This window comes from Natrix helvetica (genome assembly GCF_964273705.1).
Source record: "Natrix helvetica genome assembly, chromosome: 2".
In the NCBI taxonomy this organism is placed as follows: Eukaryota; Metazoa; Chordata; class Lepidosauria; order Squamata; family Natricidae; genus Natrix; species Natrix helvetica.
This window is the reverse complement of record NC_138552.1, coordinates 223,783,135-223,798,011: the sequence shown is the minus strand read 5'-3', so window position 1 is coordinate 223,798,011 and position 14,877 is coordinate 223,783,135. Positions and strand designations below refer to the sequence as shown.

Genomic DNA, 14,877 nt, shown 5'->3' with positions numbered 1-14,877 from the left:
GGTAAAGGTGATAGTATTGTGGGATGTCAATGACATTATCTTCCAGCAGTTGTTGCAGGAAATCAATGACCTTGTTCTTATAACTGCTGGCAGGAGATCTCTTCAGAGTCTTAGATGTAACAGTGTCCTTCAGAAAAGCCCACCTTGGCATTGTAGTCATCTGTGTTCAGGATAATTGTGCATCTTCCTTTATCAGCCAGCAAGATGGTAATGTTCGGGTCTCTTCTTAGGGATGACACTGCTCTCCCTTCTTGAATTGTGAGATTGGAGACTGGTGTTTTGGCACTGGCGAGGCTTGCAGATACCTTTATCCTTAATGTTCCTGATGGCTGACTGTGGCTGTGAGGAGCTGTTCTGGTGTTTACTGCAAAATACAGTCCTTTGGATAAAATATTCTTTTCTGTTTAGATAAGCTCTCTGTCAGACAGATTTCTCACCTATTGGTCAGTTTTGTCACTGTCCTCTCTCATCATGGGTTGATTCTTCTGTTTTGTGTATTTTTTCTTGTCTAAACTGTAGGGTACAAACATTGCCTTTCTCTTGTTCTTTGCTCTTGTGTGGTGCTAGTTGTGCTTTCTTTGTAAATTATGTGACCTCTGCCAATACTTCTGTTGGTAGAAGTGATTTCAGCTCTTAAAGTTTGTGTTCCACTCTCTTTTTCAAAACCTCAATTGTAAAATTAATCTGTCTTATTCTTTTGTTGAGAAGTCGGAGCTGTGTTTTCTGCAGGATGTTTTCTGCTCTGTGTCTTTTCACTGTTGAACACAGGTACAGGCTGTTGGGATTATATAAATATCTGAGAAATTAAGAAATTAAGAAAGTAGTTAAGCAATTATTTCCCCCCCCTTCATAATTAGCAAATAAACTAGTAACCCAAGATTGTCTTAGCATAAATGTTTTTTCTTCTTCTTGCACTGTAAATGGAATTTAGACTCTATTTGAATTAATGGATATAGGATCAAATTATAGGTAACTGTATCTCATATACATTGAATTATATATTGGAAAAAATATGGGCTTGTTTGAAAAAAAATTGAGAAATATTTTCATTTGTATGGGATCACACATTTTTTCAGTACACTCCGTAAAAACCAACTGCCCTAAACTCATAAAATGAAGTAAACTCAGCAGTTTCTCTCTCTTTTTATATGACAGAATACATTTGTTATGGCTGATGGCCTTTCATAGTTCAAATTAAATGTGAATGCGGGAATTTATTATTGCTTCACTGAAAATAAAATTGTGAGGTCAATAAGGAGGCTGCTGCTTTGTTCTGACATATTTAACTCAGTTCTTTTTTGTAGCATTATTGAGAAATTTTAGTTTAATGAATAATATTATGAAGATTATTAATGAAGGGTATAAAATACAATGTACACTGATCACTCATGACTTAGACAGGATATTTAACCTTTTTGGCCCAGGGGCAAACGGCTGCCATAGAAGACATGCCTAGTCACAAAACATCCATTTCAAGGAAAGGCAGAGTAGCAAGGTCTGAAGATTATGAATTGCAACTTTTCTGTCTGCATTATGCTTTTGAATACTCTCAAAAGGTAAAAAGAGATTGACAGGGGAGTCAATTACTGAGTAAGGTGTTGCGTTCTGTGTTTGCTAGATGTATACAAGCAGAGCCTGGACAACCACCTGTCAAAGATACTTTAATTTGGATTCCTGCATTGAGCACGGGTTTAGGCACAATGACATAAAAGGCCCTTCAGACTTTAGGATTATGTAATAGACTGACCTGCCTATTGGCCCAGCCATAATTACATTAAAATCCTGGGAATAAACATGAACTGACATTCCTTCTTTAGTTAATTATTATGTCAATCACTGCTATGGTTTCATTAAACAGTAAAATGCACTAAAATTAGGGCACAAAATGAAGGGGCTAAAGGATGATAGCATATATTTTGGCTTCTCTTCTGATCCAGACTTTCATAGCAATGTTCTTTTAGATGTCTCATTGTCGGTTATCCCCCGTATGTTAGTCAAATACATTTGTGGGAGAATCCGTTTGGAATACAAAACTGTTTTTAAAAGGTAAAAAATATATCACAAGCTATGCAAGAAACAAACAAATTGGGGGGGGCGGGGGACAACGACAGAAAAGGCTCTTGACTATCATTGTATTATGAAACAGATCAAGGGGAGAAAAGGGACAAGTGTGACAAATAAGTCAAAATCTGAGTACTGAACTATTGTAACTTTCATAGCAGAAGAATATAGTATAGAAATTAATAAGGCAAAGTATATGTCGCAGTTCCACAAAAAACAACAGAAGTTCACAAATGCAAAAGAAAGTTCAGGCCTGAACATGGGCCAGGACATTTTGAGATGTCACCATGGTGAAGGGCAAAATGATATTTTTCACCAGAAAGAAAGAAAATGGTCTCATGATAATCGTAGCTTTGCTCTAATCCATGTGCCATTAGCACTGCATTGATTGGACTGTTTACTCTCATATTCAGTTTCTTCAGTCATAATGGTGGCTGCCAATAGATTTTAATTTTAATGTACTATTACACAGATCTCTGTTTTCCTTATTTTATCTTCTATAACATTAACACATTTTTCTGTTAAAAAATGTGTGAAAGATTAATTTGTAGAATGACGGGATATGTGGGTGCACAGCAGGGGACAGATGGAGGGGGTGTAACATGATGGTTTCTTCTGCAGCATCATTTTCATTTTTGCTATTATAAGTGAGTGAAGTATATATAAAATAATTTATTCTCTGAGCAAAACATATTGGAAAATCAGTTGACCTTTCCATCTCCTGTGTCATTCTTCTAACCAAATGCAACAGGTCTGACTATCTTATCCGAAGCAATGCAAACTGTTCATGGTACAGAACAATGGAATTCACTTCCAATGAATAAACTGATTAATGTGAATACTATTAAAAATAGAAGTCCCACTGATTTTTATCAGTTTGTTTTGTAGCATGCCGTGCTGCAACACATACTTAGATAAAATTGACATAGATGCTTGATTTTCCGTTCCCAGTATAACAATTTTCTTTTCCTGTAATGTCTCTGTGAAACCAGAACAATTACACAAATCAGAATGTATACAAGTTGTTTCAAGCCATGAATATGCAAACGGGAATTATTTAAATGAATAGACTATGTGAAAGGTAATAGTGGTGAATCTGTGGCCAATTCTTAAATGCACACATACGTATAGTAGGAGTCATGTTCTTTTCAAAGAATAAAACAGCTCAGCAATTCATTGTCATCTGGTACAAAGAGGCAATCCAAGAAAAAGTACAACTTGGGGAGAGAAATTTAGGACACAATGTGGGAGAAAAATATGGAAAATATGCCATTTTGAGAAAAGCAGTGATGACAAATGGTGACTAAATATTTTATCAGTTTGTTGCTTACTAAAAAGTTACTTGGATAACTACTGGAAGCAAAGACGGATAACTTCATGTGTGAACATTACTAGGCAAAGAAGCATTTCAGATGGGAGGAGTCCCGTTAATTGATGTGCAGAATAATGTTGAATTAGGATATTAGTGAGTGTTATGTGAGATTGTAAACAAAAGTTGAGTTGGCCTGTTAGTATTTTTCTAAACATTCCCCACAGAAAGTCAATGGTCCACAAGATTAACCCTTTGTGTGGATTTGAATTAATACTGAAGAGAGAAATAGGATGAACATAGAAAAGAATGAAAGTGAACCATTGGTATATTTACTTCAAAAACACTTTGTAAGCAAGTAAGTCAGACAACTGATAAAATCAATCTATCTTTTTCCATTTGTACTTTTCTGGTACAATGTCAAGAAGAGACAGCGGAAATGAATAGGGCCACACAGTTATGGCTTTGACACCTCCCCCAACTACTTGCTTTCCTTGCTCACTCCTCATAGAGTACATACCCCCACGAACCTTGTAATCATGTACCTTCCTTCTGAGGTAAAGCAGCTATTGACAGAGACAAAAAGTTATGCAAAGTGATATAAGAATCTCTTGTCAAAAAAGAAGAAGAAGACATAGATCTGATAGCTCTGGAACATTTCATCTGGTTGCATTGAGATAAAGAGCACCAAAAAGTAAATAAAACCAAGACACAGAGTTGTAATAATAAAATAATTTGTAGCAATAAAGAAGAAATGTTGACAGTGGTTTGTTCTCCGAACTTGCTGATTAACTTCCAAATGTTTCAGGCTAAGATAACATAATCAGTGGGATTTTGATTAAACTTCCTGTTTCAGTTCTCATCCTCTTTTATTTGGTCTTGAGTGGTCGTGTGGTCAGTCACGAGATCAACTGGTCACTTGTAAAGGTCACTTAGTGACAGGGTCATTGATGTTGTCGTTGGCTGATTGCCCAATTGCCTCTATTTTGTATTCTTCCTTTTTTTATTTTTAAGCCTTTTATTTCTTGTTGTTGCCTAACATGTATTAATAGTACTTCTAATGATAAAATGAATAGTAAGGGAGACAGTGGATGTCCCTGTCTTACACCTTTGGCTATATTGAATTTTTCTTTTATTTCCCCGTTTAGTAATATTTTTAGTTCTTGAATGGAATATATTGCACTTATCATCCCCATACATTTTCCCCCAAAGTTCATAATGTTTAATTGATGAATAAGAAACTGCCAATTTAGATTATAAAAGTCTTTTTGCGCATCCAAAATGATCAATGCTACTTGTTTCTTGGGGTGGGCTTCAAAAAATTCCAACACATTCATAATCATTCTAGTATTGCTTCTTAGTTACCTTTTTGGTAAGAACAACATTTTGATCTAGGTGGATGATTTCATTTAATAATTTTTTAACCCTTCCCATGATTATAGTGGCAAATATTTTATAGTCGGCATTTAATAGTGAGATAACCCTATAATTTTTAGTCTGCTGTTGTCTATATCCTCCCTTAATATTAATGTAATATATGCCTCTGTCCATCAATTCGGTAATCTGGCTTGTTCTAAAGCTTCATTATATAAATCCAACATTAACATCTCAAATGGTTCTTGTAGATTTTTATATAATTCTTCAGGGAATCCATTCGGTCCTGGTGTTTTATTATTATTTTTTGTTTTTTAATTGCCTCCTTCATTTCCATCATTGTTATTTTATCATTCAGCATTTCCCTTCTTATATCCGTTACTGTAGATACATCCCTCTCTTTTAAATATTGTTTAATATCCTCTTCCAATATATCCTCTTGACTATACAAATCCTTAAAAACAATTTGGGTAATATTTTTTTTTTCCTTCCGTCCGATAATGTAAATTTCCATTCTCATCTTGGTTGCTCAATTGATCTGGCTACATATGGGCTTGTAGGCTTGTTCCAAGTTGATATGTTTGTTGATTGAACTGCTCATTGAATACCAGACTTGGATGACTTCATGTGCCTCATATGTATGCTGGCATGGCCAATTATTTTTGTTCCATCCCAGTTGAACTGATGCTGGTCGGTGCTGATGTGTGTTGAGATCAAGGATTTGTGGTCATGTTTGTTGGCTGCTAGTTTGTATTCATGGATTCTTGTTTACAGTTATCCTGTAAATAGTTGCCCAATATAAAATTGGTTGCAGTTGTTGCATTTGATTTTGTAGATTACCTTGCTGTTTTCTTCTTTCTGTACTTTGCCCTTGGTTCTGGACAGCTCTAGTCAGAATGTAGGTGTCTGTCTGTGAGCCACTATTATTCCCAGTGGTTGTAGAATTCTGGCTGCCATTTCTGCTATTTCTTTGATGTATGGTAAAGTTTGTTTACATGCTGTGGCTGGCTGTGTGGTGTGGTGAGGTTTGGGTGATGTGTATTGGAGTATCACGTTTTTTGGCTAGTTATGAAGAAAGACGACATCGAAAAGGTGCTTTTCTTCTGCTTTTCTTAGGGACTTGCTCCTGCAATGTGTCTTGGCTCTTTTAAAGAGAGTTTGAATGCAGCTCTTCTTCTGCAGAGTTCGGCGATTGCTGGCAAGTCAAGGATTTGATCTGTTTGTGATGGTTTTTGGTAAACACAGGTTACTAGTTCACTACTGTTCAGTGTTCATAGGTCAACATCAAGGAACGGAAATGGTTGCTCTTTTTCTTCATCACCTGTGAATTTGATTCCTGTGAATATGTCATTGAGTAGGTAGTATGCTTTCTCTAGCTTGGAGGGTTTGATGATGATGAAAGTGTTGTCGATGTAACATACCCAAAATTTTGATTGAATAATAGGTAGAGCTATTTCAAGTCATTGCATGACCGCCTCTGCTATCAAGCTGGATATGGGCAATCCTATTGGTGTGCCTTGTATTTGTAGATTTTGCTGTTAAATTTGAGGTATATTGGGAGACATAGCTCCAGAAGTTTCATGACTGCATCAGTAGACATGGAGTGCTCTGTAGTTGTGCTCTCTTCATTGTCTTGGTGTTTTGTGAACAGGTCACAGGTGGTTTGTTTGGCTAAATTGATGTTGATCGAAGTGAATAGTGCAGTGATTTCAAAAGAAACCATGATCTCTTTATAGCTGATTTTGATGTTCTTGATTAGTTGAAGAAACTGTTCAGATGAGTTTATTGAGTCTGAGTCCTTGACAAGGTGGTGGAGCTTTTTTTTTTTTTTTTTGGCGGGCGTTCACTAATCTATAGGCCAGTGCTCTGGATAGCGATACTATTGGACAAAGAGGGACTCCATCTTCATGTACTTTTGGAAGTCTGCAGAATCTGGGTATAGTTGGAGTCTTGTGGCTATAAGTGCCTCCTTTCTGTCACAATCATTTTCTTCCATTTTTCATTTTTTTCACGGTTTTTTATTTTGTTCCCCAGATGTTTCATCAGGTTATTGTTCATTATCTGGTAGGTGTTGGTGTCATTTAGCAGGTCTTCAGCTTTATTGATATAATCGGTTTTGTCCATTATCATGGTCAGTGTGCCTTTGTTGTCCGATAGGATGACAATGCTTTCCTCTTGACTCAATTTCCTTAATACCTTCTTCTTTTTCTGGTTGAAAGTTTTATTATGTTTGCTTTGTTCATGTTTGGGATGATTCCACTTTGGTTGATCAGTGGTCGGTAGCATACACTTTTGGGTAATGCTTGTTTTCAAAGGCATTCATGGAGGAAGTGTAGTTGTTCATGGGTCAACAATTGTCTGATGGCAAAAATCTCCCAGTGACAGGCAAGTTTAAGCAGCTGAATTTATCTAAGAAGATCAAAATGTATCTGGTGTTGAAATTTAACTTTGGTTAAAATGTCAGAAGAAGCATGCAGGCCCCTATAGTCTAGCATCCTATTTCTCAAAGTGGCCAACCCAAATACAACTGGGAAGTTCACAAGCAGAATTTGAGCACAACAGCCATTTGAAATGTGGAGATAAATTCACCTCAACGAGATGCTTTGCTTATTGCACAAGGTACATGGTAGTTATAGGTCAAACCCACTTTGATTTGCAGATCTGTCTCACTGCAAACAGCTTTTGTGCTTGCAATATGTATGGGCAGAAGCTGCTATCACAGACCAAAGCAAGAGAGCACCAATCCTTCTCTTCATTGATTAAAGTAGATTGACTCAGCCAAAATCCAACATAGGTTCAGATGTGACAGTAGTAACATTTATTTGGTTTCAGGTTTTGGCCGGAAAGGATGGAATTAGTCAAACCTCCCTGGAGTTGATATACCCTCCCTCCCCATTATTTCTAACTATTTAATTGCACACATATTTTGATATTTTCAGTATTGAAATGCTGTACAGGAAATGTATGCATACTCCTTAATGGTGATTTCTGTTCATTCATGCATATTTCATTAGTTTACAGTCCACATACATTTATTCTCTGCCTACTTTCTCCACCTCTTTGCCATATGGTTATTCTGACTCTTCGGGAGAGACTGATATATTATCTTAACTGTCTGCTGAAAATAGTATTAGCAATTAGCTTTGTGAAGACTTTTCTAAATACAAGCAGAGGGAGGGGAAGTCTAGTCTTCCTTTGGCTGTTTCTACTAAGAATATGTAGGATCTGCCATTCATAAATTGAAAGAGCTCCAATGAATGACATAAAGATCATACTGTTAACAGCTTTCATTTGTATTTTCACACAAAAGGACCATGGAGGAATGGGTTATAAATGTATGTGTACATATATTGTTCATTTCTGCTTTGACAGGAATTCCTTGAATAGAAAAAAATGTGTATCTTTATGTTGCACAGATACAAAGAAAAGCCTTCCCTTGGAGTGTTCTGTCTCAGGAAATTGCTAAGGTTCTCTATAACTGTAGTATATTAATAAGCTGATAATAAAATCAGAATTGGGGAATAAATTCTATTTTAATACATTGTTTTCACCAACCAAATTTAAAATTGTAAGTTTTCCTTTTGAAGTTTAAGTGTATATCCATTCACTTGTAGCTTGTTCAACAAAAAACAAAATATATTAACAATGAAGAAAATTAAATAAAATACCTATGAAAGACTATTAAGAGAATAGCATTAAGAAGAGCCAAGTTCAATTTCTCATGCAATAATTGATTCAGTTAGATGTTTCTGATTGTTACAAGCTCTATTTGCACAGCAAGCTTACCCATATAAAAATACATAGTTTACTTTGATTACTTACATTTATATAGTATGCTGAATTGTCAACTATACAGCCTCAGTTCATATTTTAAGCTAAAACGTGGCCCCGATTGGTGGTTCACTTTTTCACACAAATGCAGAATCAATCTTTTCAACTAATCAACTTTATAGATAAAGGAAGACCTCCACAAGTGTTGCTTTATGTTTCTAGAGAAAAATTAGGAAACAAATGTACATACAATAACTAATTAAAAATAATGTTAGACTAACCATGAAGTGATTTTTATAATTCAAATATATATTTATCAGACAGACAGCTACTTACTTCCCTGTATTTCCATCACCTTGATCCTCTATGTTAGGGTAATTTTGGAGATTGTAATATGTTCTGGGTCTTCCCATATTACCTATCAGGTTTTTAACATTGTAGAAGATTAAACAGGTTGATGTGATCTAGAAGTCCTAAACAAAGCTATGATTAATAATCCATACAACTGATTAAATTATCTTTGAGAGTAATGATGTATAAGGTATTCAAATAATAAAAAGATAACAGTGGATAAGGAATGCAGCAGCTTTCGAGCCTTCTGAGATTGATAAATTGTTGGGGGCAATATGTTTGTTTTGTTTGTTTTGTTTTATTGGATTTATATGCCGCCCTTCTCCCAAAGGACTCAGGGGAGCGTACAGCATTAAAAAACACATATTACAAAAGTTAAAAGGAAATTAGAAACAATCCAAAAAACAAACCCAATTAATATAACACTAACATTTAAAAAATTAGATAAAATTAACAGGCCAGGGCGGCTTGCTGGAAAAGCCAACTTTTTAGGGCGCGTCGGAAGGACTGGGGGTCGGGGATTATGCAACGCTCCGGGCAGCTCATTCCAGAGGGAAGGCGCTCCCACAGAGAAGGCTCTCCCCCTGGGGGTCGCTAGCTGACACTGTTTGGCCGACGGCACTCTGAGGAGGCCAACTCTGTGGGGTCGCACTGGACGGTGGGAGGCTACTGGTGGCAGTAGGTGGTCTCGCAGATATCCTGGGCCTAAGCCATGGAGCGCTTTAAAGGTCATAATTAGTACCTTGAATAGAGTGCTGTAAAGCATTATGAAGTGGTATATAAGTCTGCTATTGCTATTGTGCAGAGTTAATCAAGATTTGTTATGTTCTGTGATTAAGTACCTCTCAATTCTTGAGATCTTACACAAACAACCCTTTCTTGGAAGCTAACTGCTATTAAAATACTTAATATTGTGATAGCCATGTTTTGATCTTTCAAACATGTATTAACGTTTGTGAAATGCTCAGATATTACAGTAACATTCACAACACAAAATCCTATGGATATATAACATTTATGAACATTCGAGCTCCCTGAAACACAGAGATCTGCCAACAGTAATCCAAAAGAATTACACACTTTAGGCCTGAACATAACATACTGTATGCATAACTCACATCAGATCAACCCATATGCTACTGTTAATGTGCCAACTGACACATGTTAAGCCACAAACACAGGGAAGGATTGGAACTAAACTGCTTTTTTATATTCTGAAATGCAACACTTTATTTTAAAGAATAAGTATAAGAAGAATTAGTATAAGATATTTATTTGACATTACTTCATTCTGGGCAGTAGCATGGTAGGCGCAAGTGGCGGGAATGTGATGAGGCATTTTGGGAGGCTTCTATGGTGTCTGTCTCCATTCTTCCTTCAGAGACCTGGGTGCTTTAATCCAGCCTGAATGGGGTGATTTGGAGAAATTCCATGTCTTTTGAAATGTCTTCCTTTCTTTTCGGGAGGAAGCTTCAAAGAAAGACTCTCTTTGCATCATCTGGGTGCTTTTATCCAGCCTCATTGTGTAATTTCACTTGAGAAATCTGAATGAGTGAGTTTCCTCAGCCTGAACCTATTCTCTTGAAGATACTGCACCTATTCTAGGCTCATGTCTTCCTCCTGGGTGCTTTTATCCAGCCTGAATGGGCTGATTTGGACAAATGCTATGTCTTCCAAAATGTCTTTCCTCTTGTGACTGATGGTCAATCTGAACCAGATTCTGAGCTGGGGCCTCCTTTACAGCGAGGGCTTGGTTGAGTTCTCTAAGCTTCTTTGACAGTTGAGCTAGCTGGAGGGCATACTCAGCAGCGTAGTTTTCTAAAAACAGGACCCTCCAGGTTTACTGCGAATATCAAATTGATTTTCACCAGTATCTCCGCAGTCTAACTGGCTGCTTCATTATTCTTGAGGAGTGAGTGGTATTTCTCCATCAGAGAGTGATTTTCTGCAGACTAACCACAAAGCCTCCAGATGCAGCTCCAAAAGCAGCCTGAATGGGAAACCATGTGTTCTGACCTAGGCTTCCCCAGCAGCGCAAAGCCGAGTCCTTGTCCTGCTAAACCCATTTTATTTAATTTACAGTGAATGCCTCTCCGGCAAAGTCTTTCCTCTCCCAGTCTTTCAAGATAGTTAGGTCACAATTACCGACCTTCATCAGGCTTGGAGAGTGCCCAGGCCAATATCTTTCAGACGTGGTAATACTTGACATGAATGCAGGAATGAACTAATTGTTTCCTGCAAACACCCCTCCCTTTTGCTCCTCTTTTATTCCCTATGGGAGGGGCCATTCACTGTCTACCTGTGGCCTTACTCCCAAATTGATCCTTGTTCCTTAGTTGTTTCCTTCATCTGGCAATTCTGCACATGTGCATATTGGGAATAGGCTCCCGTTGTTCGTCTGCCTCACTGATGTCTGACTCCGAAGGCAGCTGATAACTGTCAGATGGCCCTGGCCCCATCTCTGCCTCCGACACAGCCTTCCCCAGACTCCAGGATTGGCCCATGTTCCTCCCCAACCTTCTCACTGTCCGAATCTGCTGCCATTGGTGGGCCACAACAACATGGCAGATCCATCCCTTGCTGACCTGGCATATTCTAATCATTTTTTGGGTTTACAATTAATTTTTATTTGAATGTTGTATTTTCTCCCTTTTCCCATAAAGATTTTGTTTCAGTTTCTGCATTTCACACATCTGCTAGCATAATTCTTTTGGGATATGAAACAGGATGGACGAAACTGGGAAAAATAGAAATACATACTGTACAGTAAGAAGTCAAATACAAAATAAGCAGTTGCTGAGCATAACGATTAACAAATACAGATAAATCTAAATCTCACTCGCAATGCTATGTGTACGGGATGTAGATTTTTGTCCTCAGATGAACATGTGCCATGGATTAGGCTGGATTCTTTCTGGTGCTTCTGTTTCCTTCCAAATGCTAAAAGAAATGGGGTCTGGCTTCCCAGCATGACAGATACTTCTTGTACATCAGTGTTGATAGCATTATTTTTTCTGGGCCAATTCAGGTAAACAGAGCCACCATTACACTTTTCCTCAGGGTGATTCCTTATTAAAATCCAGGACTTGGTACAAGAGGAAGGTTAGTATTACTTGAATGTTACATGCGGCACCACTCTGGGTAGTGAGTAGGTATAACAATACTATAATATTTTTGTCTGCTGGGAGCATATGCATATATTAATATAAGCTAGCAGACTAGTTTCCATGCATTGATTTGTTCATCACATACATATTTCATCTTTATTCAGTTATTTGCAAGCTTCACTTTCTAGGACTCTTGTTGGAGAACTGTTGCCCATCAGGATTTGAAAATCCCAAGTATCTGAGTCTGGTTCCCAACTACCCAACACATGGGGTCATTTCAAATGGGTATGTGCCAGCTTCTTACCTTTCATTTTGCAAAATCCTAAAATGTTACTGGGTGTTTGCTTTGGCCAGGCAGGATGCGTTTTGGGTGCACTAAAAAAGAGTCCCTTGCACAAATCTGTCCTTGTGGATAGAACTGAGTCAAGGCCTTGAGCTACATGCTTTTTCATTACCCTCTCTACACAGCATTCCAGACGACTTATATATTTTATTTATAAATTTCTTCTACTTGTCAGTTCTCCTGATCATTGTTTAGGTATCTCTTTCCAGATAGCCCAGTTGTGCACTACTGTATGCGCTATCTACCTCTTCTTGACTCTAAAAACATCTACTCATTTCTTTCCTTTTTAGCTTTATATATTTTCATTTTCACCTATTCCACTTGTATCTGGCTATAATAAAAGTTTGGATTGAGTTCTACCTTTGGTTCAGCAGTAAAGGCAGTATGCATGCTATTCCCTCTCCCAATTTTTACTCGTTAGTATAACCCTGTCAGAAAGGCTAGACTGAGAAATAGTCACCCAAAATTACCAAGTAAGCTGCCATGACAGCGAGTGTATTTAAACTTAGATTTCCTGTTTCCAAGTCCATTAATTCAACTTCCACTAGTTTTTCCTCAGTATTCTTGTGATAGACTATGATTTGCAAAGCTTTCTAGTGCAGATGGGCTGGTACATACAAAAGTGACTTATGCTTGGGGCCAGCCAGTCTGCCTTTCATATGGCAGCTAAACTGAATGTCTAGAGAACTAAAGCTGGCAGCTTCATGGATATGTAGCCTAACTTGGTAAGTTTATAGGTTTTCATTGGCCAATTTTAATGATGGCCAGAAAAGTAAGGAGAGAGAGAAACTTTGCTTCAACTTGGACAAATTTGAGAACAATTATTGTAATTGTTAATCCTCAATTGCAAAAATATGTACTTGGAATTAATAGTGCATCTGCTCCTTAGTGTGCTTAGGGTTACAGATTTACTAGCTTTCCTACCTTTTAATTTGGTTTAATAAAAATTGTGTTAGAAGCTGATGGCACTATATTGTACGGTAATGAAATTTATATAACAAGCTTATTTTACAATCTCTACATTTAGATTGAATCTAAAATGTAAATATCATAACCTGCCTTTGGTCTTTTTAATTTCTTCCTTTATAGCCTGCTTTTCAAACCATCTCAACTACTAAAGAATTATGGGTTAGTTTTAATAAAGGGATTCCTTAATCAAAGATTCCACACTTTGAATTTTTCAGATCAATGAAAAATAGAAAATCAATCTTTCTTCTTTTATTTCATTGCAATACATACAAATCCTATCCCTTTGTTAAAACATTTCTCCATCTCTAGATAGCAGAGAGTCACTGTGAGGCATAATTGCTGATTGATTCAATTCTTACTGAAGAGGAAAAAGTAAATATCTTTGCCAGAAAAATGTTTTAAATATCACCTATCATATTATGTCAAGAATGACCATTGTCTTATCTGAAGGGTCGTTTTCAGGGCGCTGCGAAGGAGAGTCCAAGCAAGGGTTAAATACAGCCAATCTGCCCAGAACTGAATTGAAACTTTAAGCCATGCCTCTGGTGCTGACTATCTTCAGATTTTTTCAATGAAGGTGTTGTGCGCTGAGAAGTTCAACAATAAGTCAATGAACCATATCTAATTTAAGAATCAATCCAACTGGAACTGCAGAAGTCTGCACGGAAAACAGCGGAACTAGACCCCAGGGTGGGGTTGGACTCTCCTTCGCAGCGCCCTGAAAACGACCCTTCAGGTAAGACAATGGTCATTTTCCGGGGGGCTGCTCTGGAGACTCCAAGCAAGGGACATACCCAAGCTAAATGTCACTAGGGCGAGAAGAAGTCGCATTCAGGGTCTCTCCACTGGTATGAATGCCCTGAAGACCTCGCCTCCCAAAAGCCCCTTCCGCTGAGGCAAACTTGTCCAACTTGTAATTCTGAACAAACGGAGATAATGAAGTCCAAGTAGCCGCCCTGCAAATCTCCTCGATCGGCACCTGCGTCGCCCAGGCCGGTGGTGACAATCCTAGTAGAATGTGCCGTGATATGGCTAGGCACAGGTTTGGACTGCAGAACGTGAGCGAGGGTAATGCAGGCTCTCAACCACCATCTGATAGTAGAGGAGGAAACCTTGCGGCCCTGGGAGGCTGGTTGGAAAGAAACGAAGAGTGATTCGGAATGACGAAACACAACCGTGTGCTTGACATATTTGTGGAGCCTCCTACGGACATCGAGCATGTGCCAACGCTTCTCCCTCGGGTGCCTTGGATGCAGACAAAAATCCAGGAGAACGACCTCCTGGGCCCGGTGAAACCAGGAGTTGATCTTAGGGATGAATGTTAGGTCCAGCCTGAGGACCACCCTGTCCTGTTGTATCAAACACAAGTCCTCCCAAACCGATAGGGCTGCCAGCTCTGAGATACGCCGCGCAGAAGTGATGGCGATCAAAAAGGCAGTCTTAAAGGTCAAATGTTTAAGGCTGGCCGACTGAAGTGGTTCAAATGGAGGACCGATCAAGGTGCGGAGGACAATGTTGAGTATCTGTAGACCACCGTGGACCTCAGATTGTTGTGCCCCTCAGAAAGCTACAGATAATAGGATGACGCCCAA

The 14,877-nt window shown here is 38.2% G+C and overlaps 1 long non-coding RNA gene across 1 annotated transcript in view; it reads right to left on the bottom strand.

Moving 5' to 3' along the window:
* Positions 1–318: 318 nt before the first annotated feature.
* Positions 319–14,877, bottom strand: part of LOC309387533 — a 72,169-nt gene continuing 57,610 nt past the window's right edge. Inside the window, exon 3 of the long non-coding RNA XR_014174617.1 lies at positions 319–796. This is a non-coding gene — a long non-coding RNA (uncharacterized lncRNA). The remainder of the gene's footprint in view (positions 797–14,877) is intronic.